This window comes from Balaenoptera borealis (genome assembly GCF_965194805.1).
Source record: "Balaenoptera borealis genome assembly, chromosome: 3".
In the NCBI taxonomy this organism is placed as follows: Eukaryota; Metazoa; Chordata; class Mammalia; order Artiodactyla; family Balaenopteridae; genus Balaenoptera; species Balaenoptera borealis.
The window spans coordinates 14,542,762-14,565,171 of record NC_138866.1 but is presented as its reverse complement, the minus strand read 5'-3'; the positions used below and the strand labels follow the sequence as shown (position 1 = coordinate 14,565,171).

Genomic DNA, 22,410 nt, shown 5'->3' with positions numbered 1-22,410 from the left:
CCAAACTGTATTATTCTGGTTTTTCTTCAACACAGTTATACAGAACTTGCTTTTACCAACTTTCTCATTGGCTCAAGAACCTTTGTCAGACTTTTACAAATGTTTGTTTCATGAAGCAAGAACTCACTTAGCCACATTGTTGGGAAATACAGCACTCTCTTTAAGAGAATTTTCCAATACATGAAGCACTGCCTCTGGGTGAAATATCTTTTTTTTTTTTTTTCCATTTTAACTAGTTGAACAAAATTTAAAAATTATATCATATACTTCCCTGTCTACACAATATTTTCTTGAGGACTGAGTTGTCACCATGGAAACCCATCACCGGGCATTGCTATAACACATGATGCTCTCCAGGACTGATGTCACTTGTGGAGTGGCCGGCTGGGGGGCTGGGAGCTCTGGCAGCCAAAGACGAGGATCCACAGGCCCACGTTAGCGTTTAGCATTACAGGCATACCTCATATTATTGCTCTCCGCAGATGCTGCGTTCTTCACACATTGAAGGTTTGTGGCAACCCTGCACCAAGCAAATCTATCAGCACCGTTTTTTCCAAAAGCATTTGCTCACTTCATGTCCCTTTGTCACCGTTTGGTAATTCTTACAATATTTCAAACTTTGTCATTATTATTATATTTGTTATGGTGACCTGTGATCTTGGATGTTACTACTACAACTCCCTGCAGGCTCAGAGGATGGTTAGCATTTTTTAGCAATAAAGTATTTTGAAGTTAAAATATGTACATTGTTTTTTTATTAGAGACAATGCTACTACACATTTAACAGACTACAGTATAGTGTAAACATAACTTTCATATGCACTAGGAAACCAAATGTGACTCACTTTATAGCAATATTCACTTTATTGCGGTGGTCTGGAACCAAACCCATGATACTATATCTCAAGTATGTCTGTATATGAAGATGATGCACAATCCCATAGAGTTTCAAGGTCTTTGGACACTCATGGAAAGACATCTGCATATATTACAATTTAGAAAACGGAAAATCCTTTCTGGTGACAACCAGAGGGTAGGGGATATAGATCTCGGTGAGTGGACAGAAGAATCCGTAATGTTTGCCTTTAATGTAAGGGATGTAGGACAAGTGAAACTTACCTCTTTAAGTTGCGGGTTCATTTACAGAGTGACTATGAGAAGGGGCTCAGCCCAGCTGTCAGGGGCATATATATTCAACTGAGTGCTGGTTGATACCCACTGGTCATTAAGAAATCCCAGCAAGCTGAGAAGGCAGCCCCTCCCTTACCACTGCCCCGCCCCTGAAATTCAGTTAGGAAGGCGACGCTCAAAATTATTTGAGATGACCTCAAAGAACAATTAATTGTTTTTAAGTGAAGCATCTGCCCTCCCTTCTTTTTTTAAATAAATTTATTTTTTGTTTGAGTTGGGTCTTTGTTGCTGCGCGCGGGCTTTCTCTAGTTGCAGCGAGCAGGGGCTACTCTTCGTTGCGGTGGCTTCTCTTGTTGCGGAGCACGGGCTCTAGGCACGCGGGCTCAGCAGCCGTGGCTCGTGGGCTCTAGAGCGCAGGCGCAGTAGTTGTGGCGCACGGGCTTAGTTGCTCCGCGGCACGTGTGATCTTCCCAGACCAGGGCTCGAACCCGTGTTCCCTGCATTGGCAGGTGGATTCTTAACCGCTGCGCCACCAGGGAAGCCCTTTTTCTTCTTCTTTTTTTTTTAAAAAGATGTAGACAACTGCTTATTTTTTATAACTTGTTATCTGGGGGCAAAAAAAGTTCTGCGAGAATATCTGAACAATGGAATGTGGCCTTATTATTTCTGCAGGGTGAGAAACTATTTGGGCTCAAATTTTGAAAAATGTGCACAGGGAGCCAGATTTGGTTTGCTACTTTCAGTAATTTGAATGATCATCATGGTTCTGACCCAGGCCCACACTCTGAATTCAACCTTTGACCACTGTGCAGATTTCTGCATGAGGAGAGAATGCAGGACGGGGAGGGAAGCTACGGCGTGTGGTCCTGACGGCCAGCCTCCCTCGGGAAGAGCCCTGGACCGGGGCAGGGTACAGACCATTGATGTTGGTGCCATGGCCAGACCCTCGCTGCCTCCTGGCCCACTGCGAAGGCGGCCGTGAGGACAATGGGCAGGACCTCTCGGGGACATCCAGGCACCGGCAGCTGATGGCTCCCCAAGAGTTTGGGTGGAGCTTGTCTGGCCATCTTTGGAAACCTCTTTGGGGTAAAGGAAATTTAGACAGCCTGAGGATGGCGCGGTGCTCCCGAGTGGCCTCCAGGAGCCTCAGATTGCTGAGACTTTCTCTCTCAAAGCTGCCCGAAGTACGTGGGAGGTCCCTCCAAGGAGCACCTGATGGGGATTTGTGGTAGTTCTTCCCCTGGACAGTCATGGACGGGAGGGGAGGCACTGCTGGTGAATAGAAGTTTCCAAAGATCCCTGATGTGCAGAAGGTTCTGGAAGGCAGAGGGGAGGGTGTCCTTCTTTTCCTTCTTGGACAATGTGAGTGAGCACTTTTTAACCCAGAGAAGATTTAGAATAAAGTACAAACATGGTTAAGAAAATGAGATCTGTCAAATTAATTTTTTTTTAAAGAAATCAATGTAGATCTAGTACTTTAAATATTTGCTACAACTAAGAGAATTGCCCTGTAAGAATAATGACCAGCCTTGAAACATCAACTTAAAATGTGGAATTAAATAACCAATTCAGACTTTGATTTTAAATCAAAATCTCACTGAAGTCATATACAGTAGAAGAAAACTTAAAAGACCGTAGGGTGTAACATACTTATAAGCTTAATTAGATTTATAAGAATTGCTTAAGTGCTCTGGGCGGCTTGTTTGTTGAGTCAGGCAACTGAGTACTTATATATTTAATATGTTCGATTTCCTTTACAAATGTAGTTTAAAATGTTTAAAGGAGTTTAATTAACTAAGTTTGCAAATCAGACCGGGCATTAATAAAAGGTCCCCTTAAAAGTGATTGTTAAAAATTGCTAGAATAAATAAATTGAGATCTTCTGACCACCTCTTAAAAGCCTAATGAAAGGTAAGGTTTCAAATTTTGTAACTTTAATAAAAATTAATTTTAAAAAGGAAATATCAGAGGAATCTTTTTTGCTCAAAATGCTTTGAAACTCCACCCTGCCTAAAATTATTAGGCACCTAAATTATTATCTTACCTAATTACTGTTCACCTAAAAAATTATCCTTTTTGGTTATTCAGTCTTCAATACAAATTTATGGGTGTACCTACTGTGTGTCAGGTATTGTGTTAGGCACAACTGGGTATGTCCCGGCTCTTACAAGCATCTGGTAGGGGAGATTAAGATATGTATACAAAGTAGAATATGGATACAAATTGTTAGAAAACAGGGGACAACTGACTAATGAAGGTATAAAATAATACTGGAATTCAGAGGAAGACATCGATAAGGCATCATAACGGAAGTAATATTTAAACTGAATTTAGTTTGGAATTTTCCCTGAGTCTGTCATTCACATATTGATGGTTCTACTGTCCTGTGAACTTTAAAAGTCTGTTAGAATTATGTGCAGAGTAAAGGTTAATAGGATGTGAGCAAGAGTCCACAGGGTTCTCTTAAAAGGGTTTATTTCATGACTGTTGTGACATCTTTGCTCAGCATTTTTTCTGTTTTCTCTGTGAGCTTGGTTTTCTATTCCCCACCCACCTTATAGGTGAGGTTGCCAGATAACCGACCTCTGGATAAGCATCCTACTACCAGAAATTGGGTTATGACTGACCAATTTTAGATGTAGAATGAGAGCTGTTTTATTTCTAAAATTAAGTCCAAAAGGCAAGGATGCCATTCTAGTGAGAAAATAGTAAACTCCCAAATGAGAGGGTGGAGGGAGAGAGGCAAATCTAATTATCTCTGACCATCGATCCACCAGGGAGACTTTGATTTACTTGCCAGAACAGCATGACTATCAGGAAAATTTTAAATTATTCTTCACTAAGTGTTATGGGTTGAATTGTGTCCACTTCCCCCACCCAATTAATTAGCATGTTGAAGTCCTACCCAGCATCTCAGAACATAATCTTATTTGGAAACAGGGGCATCACAGATAGAATTAGTTAAGATGAGGTCATACTAGAGGAGGTTGGGCCCTTCATACAATATGACTGGTGTCCTTATAAAAAAGGGAAATTTGGACACCGACACAACAGAAGCACAGGGGAAATGCCATGTGAAAAGGGGAGTGATGCCCCTGGTAAAGGAAGTACCAGAAGCTAGGAGGGAGGCATGGAGCACATCCTTCCCCAGCGCCTTCAGAGAGAGCACGGCCCTGCCGACATCCTGATCTCAGACTTCCGGCCGCCAGAACCGTGTGAGCATACACGGCTGCTGTTTAAGCCACCTAGTTTGTGGTACTTTGCTACAGCAGCCCGAGGAAACTAATACACTAAGAAAACAGAGCCAGAAGGAAGAGCAACTCTGGGAATAGCCCATTAAATTCGACCACAGACCAACTCACATTCAATTTCGAACTTTTTTCTTAACGCTGAATTAGACTCCAAATAAACCAAGAATCATCTCAGTCAACAAGCAGCTACCCCCTCAGCACCCAGGAATGAGGAGTCTGAAGTTATTTTGGGGTCTGGCTGCCTCTCATTTGTCCAAACCATGATCTTTTTGTCTCAAAAAATAGAGCGAGCGTGGCCACGATATTGACATAGGCCGTAATACATGTGTGCTGTGGATCTTCTCCCACACAGCCTAGAATCAGCTCTTTTCTCTCATTTAATACTCCCTTCACGGCGCTGACTCCATCTAGATAAAATAAGACTGATCAATTTTTCCCCATTCAGTCATGTCGGGTTTCTTCCCACGGATATGATGCGACTCCTCAGTGAACTAACGACGTGATTGTAGCATGTCAACTGTGTCTCTTTTCAAAGATTCCAGAGCAGAGGATCTTTTGAGTTTTTAGGAGGTGATTATGGCAGACAAAGACTAAGGAGACCCCCGGTGGGTCATGATCTTGTACAATCTCCTTCCCTTTGAGTACAGATGGAAGGTGTTACTTGCTTCTAGTGATAAAATACGGCAAAGGCAACGGGTAGTCACTTCCTGGGTCACGTTACATCAGGTAGGACTGTGTCGCAGCAGACCCGAATGAGAGATTCTCTTGCTGGCCTTGAAGCAGCTGCCTGATTGTGAGAGTCTGGGAGGGGGCCACGTGGCAGGGACTACGTGGGTATCTACCCCACCTGAGAGCCAGCAGAAAAGGGGACCTCCACCCTGCAACCACAAGGATCTGAATTCTGGCAGCAACTATATGAGCTTGAAGGAGGACTCAACTCCAGAAAGGACCACAGCCCTAAGACACTTGTTTGCTGCCTGGTGAGACCCTGGGCAGAGGACTCAGTTAAGTTGGGCCTGGATTCCTGACCCAGGGCAACTGTGAGATTACAAGTATGTGCTGTTTGAAGACGCTGATATGGTGACCACGTCCTTTGAGGGTCTGATGAAAAAGAAGGATTTTTTAATTAGAAAAGCTCAGGAAGGCACATGTTTTGAACACAATTTCAGGAATTTGTCTAGACCCCCTAAACCTCATCAATGAGCCCCAAGATGTTCCTGATCGCACAGTTATGAATCTATCTTTCTGTCTGGTCAATACTATTTACTGCAAAACGTGGTAGTGTCTGAGAAACTAACAAGGTCACAGTACGTAAGGATCACCTGTTAGTCTATTTCTACAGTTTAAAACGTGAATTTAAATAATTTGTGTCTCACTGTTAATCTGTAAGATAGAGCTATTCTTTTAATATCATCTTCAACTTGCTTGGAGAGATAGAAAAGCACAGATTTGAAGAGAGAAGGCAATTTCTTATTTTACCGGGAAAAAAATCTTCATTCCTGCCTCTTCTAGCTTAATAATAGGAACCAAAAAACCAACCAACCAGCAGACAAAAAACCTCGCAAACAAACAAACTCAGAAGCATGGCTTGCAGGAACATGGAAGTGTTTTTAAGTGTTTAAAAAATGGACACTTTTAGGAAGACAGGCTCAGTTCATTTCCCCACAGAAGAATACCTGGAGTAGAAAGAGTATTGGAAAGGAAACAAACGGAAATTTAAAAATCTGGGTTTAAGCCCTTGTTCTACTTGCTTGCATGCTGTGTGCCTGGGAAGAAGTTACTTTATTTCTCCGAGCCTGGGTTTTCTCCACCCTAACGTGGGTTGTTTTGAGAATTAGGTGAAATAACATTCATAAAGTGCCAGGCCTTCTCATGAGCAACCAAAACAACCACCATGGGCCTAACAGAGGGAATTCCTTCAGCTGCCCCGAAGAGGGGAGGGCAGTCCTGACCTATGATAGATGTTGAATGTTAATGATCTCATTCTCCTGCACTGATGTCTATGAGAAAAGAGGTTAAGTGTGGTTGCCCCGGGGAAGGATAAGGGGGAACTTCCCCACGACAATACTCATCTCTTGAATCCAGAGCAAGAGCAAAGACAATTCACCTCTTCAGAGGACTCTGTCAGACAAAAGAAGTAGAGAAACAAATATAACCCCAAACAAACAAAAACCCTATAGCACCAGAGCATTTATTAAGTCCTTGTGACTTTCAGCTCTGGGAATAAATAGGCTGTATTTGGGCAGGAACCAAACGCTACTGACCCCTCACTAGCAGGAAATAAACTTGCAATGGCTTATCCTCAGTAGGCATGAGGTCTCCCTGGCCCACCTCTGCCAATGTTGGGATGGAGGACCATGGGCAGGGCTGGGGACAGGCAGGGGATGCAAAGGGTTGTCCCTCTGTGTGACACTCTCTGAGGCCAATGAGGCAAAAGGAGGGACGGGTGACATTCAAAAGAGTGAACAACGGCTATACCACAGACACCAACTAAACAGACAGACATCAAGGGGAACTGAACTGGCCCTCCTGGTGCAGACGGGAGAGATGAGCTCAGGACGGCCAAGGACCTTGGCTTTGCGGCCTGGAGTCTAACCAAAGTAGCTATTGGCTTGATCAGCCTCTCATGCCTAGAAGTTCTGCAATGAAAGCGAGGGTACAACACCACGATCAGTTGTCTTTGGACAAAGGTAAGGCCGCTGATGCCATGAAGTCACTAGTCCAAAACACAAGTGTCACAGAAAGCAATGCTTTTCCAATATGGTACCTCCACTGTCCTAGGTAACCAAGGAGGAAGGTATATCACACCACATGGTTTGCTCATATGTCTGTGCACCCCTAATCTCCCCCAGGAGACTGTGGACCTCTCCAGGGCAGGGATAATGCCCCTCGCATTTCTATATCCCAGGCATCCGACACAGTGCCAGGCGCAGAGCACTCAGAAATGTCTGCTGAATGGATACCCCCTCACCCCGTTCCGTTTCTTTCTCCACTGGCTTCTCACCCACTAACTTCCTCTGTGAAACTGATTTCCAGTGCCAGCATTACTAGCTGTATGACCTTGGGCAAGTCACTTCACCTCTCTGTGGGTCATTTCCCCCCACCATGGGGTTGATAATAGTATCTACTTCATGGAGTATTTGGGATTAAATATATTACATACATGCCTGGCACAAAATAAGCATTATTGGAGTGTTACTTACTGTTGTTATTTTGATGACCACTTCTTTTTTATTTATTAGATGTTTTTGTTTCTCATCTGTTTCCCTCACGAGGCTCCACGAGGCAGGGATTTGTGTCTGTTTTCTTCACTGATGAATCCCAAGCACCAAGAACTGTGCCAGGCCCCAATAACTATTTATCAAATGAATAGATGAACTTAAGTTCTTAGATCGTAATGGCCACATCTTCCCCTATGTTAAATTGTATAAACATCCTTACAATGTTCTGCCTTGTCTCCCAATGTAGATGAAAGTTCTCTACTTTTTGTGGAAAATAATAGCTTCCATTTATAAAGTACTTTCACATCTATTTTCTCATTTGAGCCTCCCAACAACACTGTAATAAATTCCCATGGTGTCTACTGGAGTAGGACATGCCCAGCAACTCTGCAAAAATATCAGGACTTGAGGTTGATGGTAATGACGGTAATGTCCCACCTCATCTCACCTGTGAAAGGCCATTTATTACTTGATGAGGAGGAGCAAGGTTGCCTAATATTTCTGCATTGATTTACCTTGGGATGATTTTACTGTTGTTGTTATTCTACTGCACAAAAAAGACTACTTGTTTTTATTTGCCATCTTCCCAACTGCTATTTTACAATATATATTTTTTCTTTCCAGTTAAAAAAATAGTACATGTTCACTGCAGAAAATGTGATCTAAAGAAAGAAGGGTTGGGAATTCCCTGGTGGTTCAGTGGTTAGGTCTCTGCGCTTTCACTGCAGGGGGCGTGGGTTCGATCCCTGATCGGGGAACTAAGACCCTGCATGCTGTGTGGCACAGCCAAAAAAAAAAAAAAAAGAAGGGTATGAAGAAGAAAACTGAAATTACCCACAACCCGATTTGATGTTTTAGTACTTGCTTCTTAGGAAGTATTTGAAGCAAAATATTACTGTTTTGTAGAAAGATGTTAGCGTGGCTTCTTGGCCACAATGAATTCTGGGAGTCAAGAGTGGTCAGGCCTGGGGAGGGGGTGGCAGGGAGCTGGCAGGAGCTAAGAAGCCTGAGAGGGAGGGTGGCTGAGGAGGAAAAGGAGTAGAGTGGGTCCAGGTCCAAGTGGTGGGGAAGGGGCAAGGTGGGGGTCGGATCTGATCTGCCGGCAGCGTGGAAGGCGCGTCCTTCACGGTTCACGGTTCCGACGACTACAGTCTTGTTAGAGCAGGATGTGGGCACCACTCCCTGAGGACCAAGAGCTGCTGAGAAGGTCCCAGCCAGACGGTCAGGGTGCCGGGGCCCTGGAAGGGACAGACACAGAACCCTCGCATCTGGAGTCAGAAGTAGGTCAAGTAATAGCATGGCTGCCCTATGTGGTACTGTTTTCTGATCCTTGTCTCCTACTTAGGGGTGCCTCTGAGCTGGGGCATGGGACAGACGTGCTTGCTCTACAATCTCCCCAGGCTGGGTAGGTGGGAGTAGGGGGACAGTGGTGTAATTGATTTCTAGGTCTGCTCAAATCAATTGGCTGGGGGCCGCAAGTTATTGGCTATTAAATTTATATTTGAAATAACTGGGAGGAGACCAAGATAGAAGCAGGTGATAGCAGTCACTTCAGACATAGGTGAGCTCAGTGCTGCAGGAAAGTGTGAACTGAAGTCTCAAGGATCCTACCTGCCCTTAGCTTATAACGTCTCCTAATTGTATCTGGGCCAGGCCTGGAAAAAGTCATAGGGGCCACTCATGGCAGCCATAAAAGTCCCTACCGTATTGTACGTTTCCATATCTAGGCTGGCTTCCAGTTTCTGACCAGCTAGAGACATGGGCTGAGACCAGAAGGTTCGTGTAAGCCAGAATCTGAAAGTCAGTTCTTTTAAACTGCTCGTCTGTAGGATGATATGCCTGAAACTCATTTTATATTTTTCACACACAAACTGTTCACATACACATAGTTCCTCCTGCATATAGTATTACTGACAACCAATAGATCCTATGTGCTTTAATCAATAACATGACTGCCTCCGCTATTACAGGAAACTATGAACTGTTGTGATCTTCTATCCTTGTTTCAATCGATATAAACCAGGGCAAGAAAAAACAGGACCCCAAATTATATAACTGGGAAGGATTATATAACAAAGGTCCTGATGCAACTTTAACTGTATCTGTGCCAACCAGGGCCGAAAGAGCACATCTTTTCAGAAGTAACATGAGCTGCCAAGAGTTGTGCAAACCATCTTTCAATATTGGTTTAACAAATCCCACTTGCTCACTATCAACAAAAGTCTCTGCTCTTCTAACCTTGTTTTTCCACAGCACCGGATTGAAGCAACCCCATTTCAGGGTGACAGTTCGTTAAAGTGACAGCGCACCAGCACTTAGAGCGCGTACAGGAAGATGGAAGATGAGCGTGTCGACTTCTCTGAGAGGCTGGTCTCCAGCTCCCGGCAATGATCATGTCATAGGGGCTGCTAAAGCCACTTCTGGATTTCAAAATGGCAGGACGCTGATCACTGGTGACGGGAAGCATTTGCACGGGGAGACTTTTGAAAGCCACATGGCATTTCTTTGTTGGAGGAACCCAAGAAACAATCATAGTAACAACAAAAAATAACAATAACAAACTCCCCTTCCTTTCAAAGTGTGCTGTCAAGCAAAATGATTCCTCCCCGTGTCTCCTTTACATCTTTCTGATAGAAATTACATTCCAGGGCACCCAACACAAAGGACGCTCACGCAAGCAATGTGCCTTGTAAGTGACATTCCCCGGAACCTTTAGGAGAGAGATTGATTTAAAGCTACCATGATGGCGTGTGTGCATTGCTACTGCCGTAATGAATCTACCTGCACTCGAGATTTAAACCACGCCTGGAAAGATGAAATCTATGGAAACAACATTAGTGGCTCTTACTTCACCCTGCAGAGGGATAGGAAACTCAGAATGAGGCTGAAAGTGCAACCTGTGGTGTCTGAGGTCATATAATAGCTGCTGATTTTATAAATTCTACCCTCTGCAACACGTGGGTCAGACGGTCAGTGAATGAACCTGTGAGCTGGAACGTCCCATCCACTTGAGGCTGGGGTGGATTTTATTTTTCAATGACACATAGTAAAACTAAATACCCTTGGGTCTTTTATTTTAAAGATGCATAAACTTATTCTTTCAAGTCCCTTTCCTGAAGGTCAACACGTTCCCCATTTTTGCTTTTTCTTTTTTAAAGTGCCTCTTCTTTCTCCCCCCCACCAGCCCCAGTAAATAAAGAAGAGTCTAAAGGCGTTAAGTTAAAATGCTGTGACCCCCAAAAAACTTTCCGAAGTCAGAACCACAGACTTTAGAATCCCTGTAGAAATCTTAGAGGTCTGGATGTGAGATATAAGATCTGAATTCAAGTCCTGACTCTGTTACTAGCAGAGTGGCCTTGGATGGGTCACATGAGACTTCTTTCCAGGGCAGTGTATCATGTGGCAGGAGGAAGAGTTGGTCTAAATGAACTCTGAAGTCTTTTGCCCTAGAACCCTTTAATTCCCATCTACTCCAATTTCCTAATGGGAACCACGTCACAGTCGGCTGTGCCTGCTCACTCCACCCTCTGTCACCAGCTCACTGTCCCCCATGTAGATCCCAGAAACCTCAGCCTAAAGACCAGAAAACCGAGGAGCCCCTCTGACGATCAAATTCCCCCTGCAAAGACCACCTATTAGCCACCGGTGTGACCTCAACAGGCACAACTGAACCTCCCTGACAGACTGTAAAATCCAAGTCGAATTCCACGAGTAGAGGGCCGGGTATAAACTAGGTATGTTAGTTCCTAGGGCTGCCATAACAAAGAACCACAAACTGGGTAGCTTAAAACAACGAGGTCCAAAATCAAGGTGCTGGCAGGGCCATGCTCCCTCTGAAACTCGTAGGAGAGAACACTTCCTTGCCTCTTCCAGTGCTGGTCACCCATCCTGGCACCCCTTGGCTTGCAGCTCCAATCTCTGCCTCCATCATCTCATGGAGTTATTCCTGTGTGTGTCTGTGTCTAAATTTCCCTCTTCTAATAAGGACACCAATCACAGTGGATCAGGGCCCACCCTAGTGACCTCATCTTGATTACAAGACATAAACAGATTCCATCTGCAAAGACCTTATTTCCAAATAAGGTCACATTCCCAGGTACCGAAGGGTGGGTTAGGACTTCCAACATATCTTGGGGTGGAGGGTGCAATTCAACCCCTAACGCTAGGTAGGTAAGCACACTTTGAAGTCTTAACTCAAGTGCACAGATGAATGAGGGGATGACAAAAGCCCACTTTAGGTAAAGTGGAAGGAAAAACATAAGTGGAAAGACATTATGGTTCTAACGGTCATATGCGGAAAAGATGTTTATTTTCAATGGTTGGGCATGTGAGCGCTGGTGAGGAAAGCGCTGTTCTCTCTTCAGTCCAGCCCTACGTGATCTGTGCTATGTTCCCTGGACGTGCCTATGCTTTCACCTCTTGGCCCACCCATTGCCAGCAGTGCCACCCTACCCCCAGCTGCTGAAGTCCTCCTAACTCTTGAAGCACCAGCTCAAATTTCACCAGCAGAAAGCCAAGTTACCTGCATTTGACCTTTGATAGCATTATGTCTGCTCCTTGGTAACCCCTGAACTATGGTCATTTGTACCCTCTCTCCCTACCACTCCTTGAGAGCAGGGATCATTTCTTACTCAATCACTGCACTCACAGTAGGTGCGTGCAAATACTTGCTAAAGTAAACCAGCAGGAAGATAAGAGGAGAATGGAAAATATCTGCTGTTTTGAAAACGTCACCATGGAGAGGGGCCTTTGAAACCAGGGGCTGTTAGAACCCCGTGGCTTATTGATTCCCCCACTGAATCTCTGTGACCTCTACTACCGTGCCATATTTCTTGGAAATCATAAGAAAGGCAGAAAAATAAGCCAACCAATGAAAGCAAAGAATGGGAGCTCTTCTGATGCAGAAGAGATTCTCACTGACCCTCTGAGAACGCATCTCCTTGACCAGTCATCATCATCTGTCTACAACAGAAGAAAAGTCCCCCTTGGCCTAAGTTTCAGGCCCCCCGACACACAATTATTTGGCAAATAACTGTTGATAGGCAACTGAGAGCATGCAGCAGTGCCTACAGCACTTTTTTGTAAATATCTGGTATTACCAACAGCTTGCAGGAAATGCAACTTATTTTTTATTTTTTATTTTTTATAAATATTTATTTATTTGGTTGCAACAGGTCTTAGTTGCGGCACGTGAACTCTTAGTTGCGGCACGCGAACTCTTAGTTGCGGCATGCACTTGGGATCTAGTTCCCTGACCGGGGATCAAACCCGGGCCCCCTGCACTGGGAGCGTGGAGTCTTAATCACTGCACCACCAGGGAAGTCTCGGAAATGCAATTTAAGTGAATGCTGTCGGCACGACAGTGGATTGAAGTTCATCAAAAGGCTTCTATCGGTGCGTGCCAATCTGCTGGGGTAAGAGCCTGTATAATGTCCCTGACACTTTGATGACCCTAACAGGTCTTTCTTCTGCTGGGAAGTACAGGAGTGATACTGAAGACCTGATATGTTTACACCTTTTTGCTCAGCCTAAATCTCTTTGTTCAGCTTCTTTTAGAATCAAGCAAGTCAAACCAGTAACTTGGTCGAACATTTTTATTCATCAAGACCTGAATTCAGGATTTTCTTTTCTTCTGGTAGTAAATTATACAGCTGCTTAAAAGTATACCTAAAAATTGACCATCTGAAGGGACTTCTGCTTCCAGGAAATGGAATAGACATACTTTTCCCTATTCTTCCCACCAAACACAACTAAAAACGAAGGACATTAAATATAAGACAAACATAAGAAGACTCTGAAAGGTAGAGAGAAGAAAGCAGACCAACTAAGGACCGTATAAAAAAGGCAAGGTACAGACCAAATTAACAAAATATTAATAAATATAATTCAGGAATATTTAAATAGAATTATATACTGTGACTAAGTGGGGTTTATTCCAGGGATGGAAGACTGGTTCAGTATTCAAAAATCAATCAAAGTAATCCACCATGTCAACAGGCTGTAGAAGAAAAATCATATGATCATATCAACTGATGTAGAAAAGGCATATGAAAAATACATCTAATCATGATAAAAATGCCCAGCAAACTAGGAATAGAAGGGGTCTTACCCAACTTGTCAAGGAGCATCTATTAGAAAACCCTACAGCTAACATTATGCTTAATAAGGAAAGACTGAATGCTTTCCTCCCTATGATTGAGAACAAGGCGAGGATGTCTGCTCTCACCACTCTTATTTAACATAGTGTTGGAAGTTCTAACCAGTGAAATAAAGCAAGAAAGTGAAATAAAGGCATATGGATCAAAAGGGAAGAAATAAAACTGTCTTCATTTGCAGACTGTCTACATAGAACATCCTACAGAATATACAAAAAACCTCCTAGAACTAAAATGTACATTCAGCAAGGTCTCAGAATACAAGACAAGCATACAAAATCAACTATATTCCTATATGCTAGCAATAAATGAATGGATACCAAAAATTTAAAAATAATATCATTTACAATTGTTCAAGAAAAATGACATACTTGGGTGTAAATATAACATGTATAGGACTTATATGTTGAAAACTACAAAAATGCTCATAAAAGAAATCAAAGAAGATCTAAACAAACAGAGAGGTATACCATGTTCATGGATTAGAAGACTCAACATAGTAAAGATGTCATTTGTCCTCAAACTGATATACAGGCTTAATGCAATTCCTATCAAAACCCCAGCAAGATTATTTTGTAGATACAGATGAGATTATATACATTATACTATAGTTCTGGAAGATGTTACCATTGGGAGAAACAGAATTTCTCTGAATTACAATTGTTTTACAGCTCCATATGAATCTACAATTATCTCACAAGGTTTAGTTAAAAATAAAAACTGTTCTTTGCTGCATCTACTGTGAGAATGAAGACCATTCTTAGCAATCAGACTGCAGACATTCCAGAAAATGTTGACATCACACAATTACTGTGTGAAGGGCCACACAATTACTGTGAAGGGAACCAGAAGAGCCTTTTGGAGGGACTTCAATCATATCAATGTAGAACTCAGTTTCCTTGGAAAGAAAAGAAAGAGGCTCCAGGTTGACAAATGGCAGGGATACAGAAAGAAACTGGCCACTTTTCGACTATCTGTATCACGTACAGAACATGATCAAGGGTGTTATGTTGGGTTTCCATTACAAAATGAGGTCTGTGTATGCTCATCTCCCCATCAATGTTTTTATTCAGAACAGGTCTCTTGTTGAAATCTGAAATTTCTTGGGCAAAAAATAGATGTTCCGGGTTCAGGTGAGGCCAGACGTTGCTTGTTCAGTACCTCAAGCCCAGAAAGGTGAGTTAATTCTCAAAGAAAATGACACTGAAATTGCATCAAATTCAGCTGCTTTGATTCAGCAAGCCACAACAGTTGAAAACAAGAATATTAGAAAAATTTTAGATGGTATCTACATCTCTGCAGAAGGACCAGTTCGTCAGGTGATGAGTAAGATTTAAGTTATCCAGCTACAGAAACAACAAGATGCCAGATGATTCCTAAGACCTCTCTGTGATATTTTAAAGAGGCACTAAAAGCCCTGTATTGATTTGGGGGAAGACAAACAAACCAAAAAACCCCAAAGGAACAAAACGTGACCACCCCTCCCCTTAATGTCTTCTTCTCATACTGAGAACTAGTGAAGTGCAAAAAACGACTAATAGAGTAGGATACCTTGATCACTCTATTCCTTTATCCCATTTATAATTCTTTGTAGCACTCATAACTGTACAACATTATATTATATTATATCACATTTGGTTATCTGTCCATCTGTCTGTCCTATTTGTCTGTCTTGCTTCCCCCACTGAAATGGAAGCTCCATGTGGGCAGGACCTCTGTCTCGTTCACACTCTAGCACATTCTATAAGTACTAAAAAAAAGTTGCTGAATGACTATGGGGAACTCAAGTCATATGCCTTTTTTAGATAGAGCATTTCCAACTGCCTAACTTCTCCCAGATCCCTTCTCCTGAAAGCAGCTGCTCTTCAGCATTATCCACCAGCAGGACCATCTCTTAAATCAGTTTCACTGAACCTTTAGTCTTCAGCTCCACTCTCGACCCTTCCCAAGTCCCCACCTTCTGTACTCATAGCACCAGAACAGCCCAGTCTTGGGAATCATTTCCAGGGGTCAATTTCAATCTAGGGTGCTGGAACTTCCTTTGAGGCATGTGGCTTTAGGCAGTATCAATGGTCACTCTGTTTACCTGGTCCATACAGCAAGAACATGCCCCGTAATCCCAGCCCTGTTTCTTGATTGGATCAATTTGATGTACCTCTAATTTAATTTGCACCCAGATCCTGGGGATGTCTGGAACTAATCTGATGATCTTTAAACTATTATGTTTTCCATGTATGTCTCAGCTGCCAATATCATATAGGGGGACTTTAATGTGAAATAATAACTTTAATTGCCAGTGGCTTCTAACTTCTTACCATATTCCTCATTATTACAGTGCTGGGAACAGACAAGTGTTTGGCAGCCTGGGGGACACACAGCCATTGCCGCCAGCCAGACAGTGGCTTTAGGGGTCAGCTGGGCAGTCCTTCGGTTACACAGAGAACTACAGGATATTTTATTTTGTCTGTTCTATTCAGAGATATATCCCAAGCACCTAGTGTGCAGTGGGTGCTCAATAAGTGGCTGTGGGTTGAATGAATACACCAAAATCTTGGGAATCTCTAAGTTAGAGTACAGCGGCATTTCTTAGCTTAAAACCTGATAATGAACATCAATAACATGGCATTTACTGAACTATATCTAGAATGTGAGTGAAACGTATCAATTTCTAAATGGTTTGGGGGGAGGGAATTATAAATTAAAATTCTTGCTATTGGAAGAGTTCTAGCTTACTACCCTTGCTGCCATGGAAATGACAAATAGACAACATAATTACAGACTGCCAGTAATTAACATACACCCAGCTAGAGCAAACATGAAAATTTAAAATGAACAATTATATACTAAAAAAGAGACTGCGAATGATCCACTGGGGGAAAAGGCAGAAATCTATGAATGAGACGGTGTTAAACAGTCAGCTGTAATTCACTCTACTTTCCTCCTCCCTAAGAGCTTTTCCAGCCAGGCGCAGTGATTTTTTCCTGTCAAGCCAGTGGAACCAGAGCGCTGAATTGGTATCTCCAAGCAGGCAATTTTCCTAGTTGTAAATAACCAGCAGCTTTGTGGGAATCAATTAGGAGGCTCCCATCTCTTCTCGATGAGTCTTATTTCACTCTATCCATCTTCCTTCATTAATTTCTTAAGTTGGATTTAAGGGATGCAGAGAGAAAGATTATTTGTTTTGATCTCTCAGACTTCTTGGGGGAGGCAAGGTGAGGAGCAGAGTTTTCAGATCTTTCTCACTAAGAATTCAAGTAGAATACTTTCAAATCACTCTCCCTTTTCAAGGCCCGAAAACTGGATGGGCATTGAAACTACATGGGCATTATGTACTATGTCTAGCAACAGAGGCTTAAAGCCTGTAAGAAAATGATGGTCACAAGACAAATGAAATCAATGTAAGTGCAAATAAACTTTTATTGCAAAGATGCAGATGGTCTGCAAAAGTCACAGTCTCATATAACATGGTCATCTCATGAATCAATTGTTTAGTCTTAGCCCTTGGCCCTACTGTCACTCGTTGGGTTTATGGTGATGGCAATAATAGTCCTGATCAGAACAATGACACTAATACTAGAAGCTGTCAATTACTGAAAACCTGTCATGTGCTCGATACTTTACTATGTTCTTTCTATTGCTCAAAACAGCCTGGCAACATCAGTATTATTATTCCCATATTACAGATGAGGAAACTGTGGTCCAGAGAGGTTTGCATGGCTTGCAAATTCTGGAGCCAAGAAGATTTGAACCCAGGTCAATGTCTAGAGAACTAGTTGATCCCAAAGATAATCTTGTCCCACGATGCCGTGTTCTCTCTTTTGTTCAACCAGCAAAAACTGGTCAAGCCCCACTATTGGGCAGGTATTCCCCCTACTAAGTCTGAGGCTTGTTGAGGAACTCGGCATGACCTCACCTCACAACAATGGGGAGGAAGAAAGGGACCAGGTAAACCAAGTCAGCCTCCGCAGCTGACGCGGGGCCTTTTCCCGGGTACCCGGACTTCTCAGTAAACATCCATCAGATCTCTCCCCCCGCTAAAATATTCCTAACTGTAGAACTGACTGGCACTTGGATCATTACCTCTTTGGAAAATGAGGTGTAGTAAGAAAAAGAAAAATTCAATGAGAAAAAAAAAAAGAGCAGCGGGCACAAGGAAGAAACATACAGAAAAAAATACAAATGGCCTTCAACCTCACTCAGTTAAGGAAATGAACCAACAAAACGCCACTTTGCAACCCTATCTGTAGAATGTCCAAGACCAGAGGATACTTTAATCCAGCCACACAGTGAAAAACTCCGGAGTCCCAAAAAAGGATAGCTGTATATGCATTGATACAGAAAGATCTTTATGATCAGAATAATGCATATGGTATGTCCCCGTCTGCATAAATGTGCACACATACTCAGGTGTGTAAAGGCATCGGCTATCAAACAACACGTAACAAACTGATTGTGCCGGTTACCTCTGGGGAGGGGGGCTAGAGCTGTATTTCTCTGACAGGAGGATGACAGTTTTCACTATATATCTTTTTGTGCTTTATGATGTTTTTTTTTTTACAACATATTAAAAAGAAAGGGAGAAACAAAGCGGAGCGGTGAAGAGCAGGCAGCGACTCGCCTGGGGTCTCACAGATGGTCAGTGTCTGGGCCTGGCCCCCAGAGCTCTTCCCACGGCAGCAGCATCTATATAGGCAGTTTGATTCTCTACACCTCACTCAATACTCGCCACCCACAATGATCACTCTCGGAGAAACTGCACCAACCTCCCCGGCTCCGTGATTTTGTTAGTTAGCACTGACTGATAAGCCACAGTTTTCCAATTAGCGCCATCCCCCATATTACAGACAATGGAATCCTTTGAGCGATGAGTAGGGGATGACGCTGGCTGGACCAGTCAGAACTCTATCCCTGTGACACTCTCTACTCAAAATGATGCCCTATGGCCTGAAGTCCAACTAAAACATTTACATGGATTTTAGGTTTCTATATAGAAAGTTCATGCTGAGGTTAAGTCCTCACGATGTGCACAAATATTACTCAATATGGATTATTCCCAGCGAATTTTCCACTTCAGGCCAACGTGTAACCAGCCACTTTCCTATTAACCACCTACTGCCCTCCCTACATACCCATGAGGCATCGGCTGTCAGCTTGCAGAGATAAAGCCCAAACCTAGCACCATGGTTGCCTCTGCATTTTGGAGTCAGCCAGAACAAGTGACATGACATCAGGTGACACATTGTCCTTCCAGCCTCAGTTTCCCCATCTATAAAGTGGAGACATCAGTGTCTAAGGGAAGAACCAGAAAGTCTGCTGGTTCTGTGGAAACAGTAACTGGAGCTACTCATACTGTTGATTCCTTTTGCCCAGCTAAGCAATAGGCAGTTGACTATAAATTGCTTTTGGGGGTTCCCCTCAGAAACCCAAGCTCTGGAATATGCATTCAGATTCCTGCAGAAGTGTGGGGGGGCATCACTGAAGGCTGCGTGAGGAGTCAGGGTCACCGTCCTTCTCACAAAAATATACAAACACAGCCCTACTGCAGGTGTCAGGTCCATTCACACCGAGCCTCTTTCTCTGGAGCTGCGCCTTCCCTCGCCCATGGGGAGAGCCCCGGGTTGCCATGATTCACGTCATGAGACGGCTCTCCTGGACCAGCTGACTGGACCGGGGAGGGGGGTGTCACATGACTACAACTGTTTCAATCAGAATTCCCATTGCTCCTGGGAATTGGGAACTGAGACCCAAAGATGGCTGGTCCACCTGGGCTACTCTCGTCTACAGAGGCTATTTAGCTTGAAAGCTACCGATGACCACTGACCACTTCATACACAACGTTAGAGAAAACACAGAGGACGCACAGAAAGAAGCAGTGAGGAGCCGAGTGCTGCCTGCATTCTTGGCAGCCGTCTGGTTCCCAGTCCTGGTGCCTCCCAGCTACAAGCCTGGTCTTGGGGTCCTGAGACCCTTGGTACTGCCTCCAATAGGTCTCTATCTTTATATATTTCTTCTTGAGCTAGCTGCTTTCTGTTACTTGCAACCAAAAGAGGCCTAAGACATTCCTAATTCCATCTTTGCAGATCCCAATCAGCATTCCAGAACAGCCTGCAGATGGCACTTTCCATTCTGAGACAAAGAATTATTATTCTAAAAGTGCTGAATTTGTGCTATTACCTTTATTTTGCCTGATTGCATTACTCAAACAGAAAGAGCTATGAAGAATAATAACAATAAAGATACCATTAAAGTAAAATATTTGACACTCATAAGATTAAAAGCTGAATACAGTAATCTTCTCATAATCATTGCAGGATATGCAGCACTTAATCAACAATTACACTGGGAAAATGCCCGAGACGTGATGCTTAAGTAGCAGGGAAAAGCAAAGGAGAAAGTCAGGAAATCACCATAAAAAGAGAAGGGGGTATTATCCAATCTAAATACTGCATGTATTATTGTAAGAGTTCTACCTTTTCCTATCAATGCTATACAAAATAATAATAATAAAAAACAATCCAAGAATACACACCCTGAACCAAAACACTCTAGTGAAAGAGCTATTTTTAAAAACCACGTAACAGTATTCACATAGTGATGGCATAGTCCATTAACCAGGGTGCTTGCGTGTGTGTGTGTGTGTTTTTAATAGCTTTATTGAGGTATGATTTACACTTTCTCTATACAAAAGTTTCTTCAACCAGTCTTGCCCCCTGATGGGAGAGAGAAATGAAATGGTCCAAGCTGGAAACCAGAACCTGGTGGGGCAAGAAGCTGGGGTGAGGCCAATTCAGAAACAGGAGGAGACAAACCCTCCCTCCTAGGAGGTTGGGGGTTCACATCCCCGAAGAGTCATACAAGTGATTGTGAGGAAGTATGTATGTATTTTCATACACAGAACATCGTTTTTAAAAGGCGAAGTACAGATGCCATGTCAAAATATCTCAGGACCAAGAGGAAACCTCTGAGCCACCTTGGGAAATGAGTAGCCATTTAAGACACCCGCAATCTCTTTGGGCTAAGTCAGATTTCTACAACATGGGTTTTATTTTTAATGTTCTTTTTAAAGAGCTGATTCTTCATTCAGGATGCATACAATGAAAGCAGCACAAATACCCGCGCTGTATTATAAATAGCCTCTGTTAAGGAGGGCTGGGAGTATCGCAACATATTTTAACCCAGATATAGTTTTGACAACCCCTGTATGTTCTTTCATAACCTCTAAGCATCAGCCTTGCTGTGTTATTTTATAAGAATACATCCTTGATGGCTGCAGCGATAGACAATGAGGCCATATCATGACTCCATGAACACATAATAACGCTGCCCTTTTCTTTTCTGAGAGGGTTTATTTTCCTTCTTCTACAGGTAAATGCAGTAAACCTGACATCATGGAATGCAACTGAAGTAGTAAATGACCAATGTCAACCGCAATAATAGTGCTTCAAAAAATTACCTCAACAATCCTACTTTTGCCATTTTCCATGACCTATGGAGGTGAGGGAGCGCCACGAATGGGCTCCTGCAACGCTGAGGGAGGAATCTAAACATAGCCGTGTCTGCCTTGCACCCGCCAATGGACCCATGTGAGCGCTCTCCCTGACATGCCTCAGTTCACATAAGAGCTCCCCTAAGTCCATCTCGCAGGAGAATGAAAACAGCAAAAAGCTATATTCAGCCCTGGCTACACAAGAAAATCTCTCTGCACTGATGCAAGATCCAACTCATTGTCAACTAGTAGAGACATGCAGTTAATCTTCCCACCAAGTATCTAGAAATCCTATTTGTACAGAATTGAGGCAAAATCACCCTGAGAGACCAAGCAAAATGAAATCAAGTTTCAGCAAAAGACAAAATATTTTCTTAGGCAGAAACATATCATATTGGTACTCGTCTTTCCTGACCTTAAATCTGACCTTATAATACAAAGGCAACCCAAGGCAAGGTCCCCAAATAATCCAGGAGTCTTGAAATAGTTTCCCTTGTCTACCCCATACCTACAAATGCCATCTGCAAGTCCTTCTACGAGTCCTGTCTTCAGGAAGCAAAGACACACAGGAATCTGCCTATGGCCAAATATGTTCAGAGTTCACGTACCAACTGTCATGAAAATCTTATCAAGTGTGAAGGGTATGAAAAGGCAAATTTACTAGACTTGTTTTAGGTTTGTTGTCTGATTTCCCATTAGGCTCTGGGCATGTGCTAATATGTAAGCTGACATATACATACACAAAAAGAAATCTGCCCTTCAGGATATGATGTGTAAAAGAATTTCACTTCAAAGGAGACCATAGAGAAAAACACTTACCTTGTCTTCTTATAGCTACAAGAGTGAAGACTCCCCAGACTTAACTTTCTCCTTAAGATTATAGAAAAGGGAAACACACAAAAAGTTCAGATCAGGGCATGTGAAAACCCAGTTATCCTTCATACACATACAAAAATGTGTCAGAACGGCTTCCGGAGAGGGCTTTTGGCATGGATGATCAAATGTTAAAAACCAGAGGGGCCCTTCCGAATCGTTTAAGTCCAACTTCCTAACTTCAGGTAGGAAGTCAGGAAGCACTGAAGCACGTGCTTCCTAAATGAGCATGTGTGTGCTCATTTCCTTTAACTCACATTAACCGAGCACCTACCATATGCCAAGTACTGTTC

The 22,410-nt window shown here is 43.0% G+C and overlaps 1 protein-coding gene and 1 pseudogene across 7 annotated transcripts in view; one reads left to right on the top strand and one right to left on the bottom strand.

Annotated features, from left to right (window-relative positions):
• FOXN3 (forkhead box N3) overlaps positions 1-22,410 on the bottom strand; it is a 407,081-nt gene that overhangs the window by 65,474 nt on the left and 319,197 nt on the right. The gene's annotated exons all lie outside the window — the stretch shown is intronic.
• LOC309624941 (large ribosomal subunit protein uL6 pseudogene) lies at positions 5,491-22,054 on the top strand (annotated as a pseudogene). Its single transcript has one exon. The product of its transcript is annotated as a large ribosomal subunit protein uL6 pseudogene (transcript).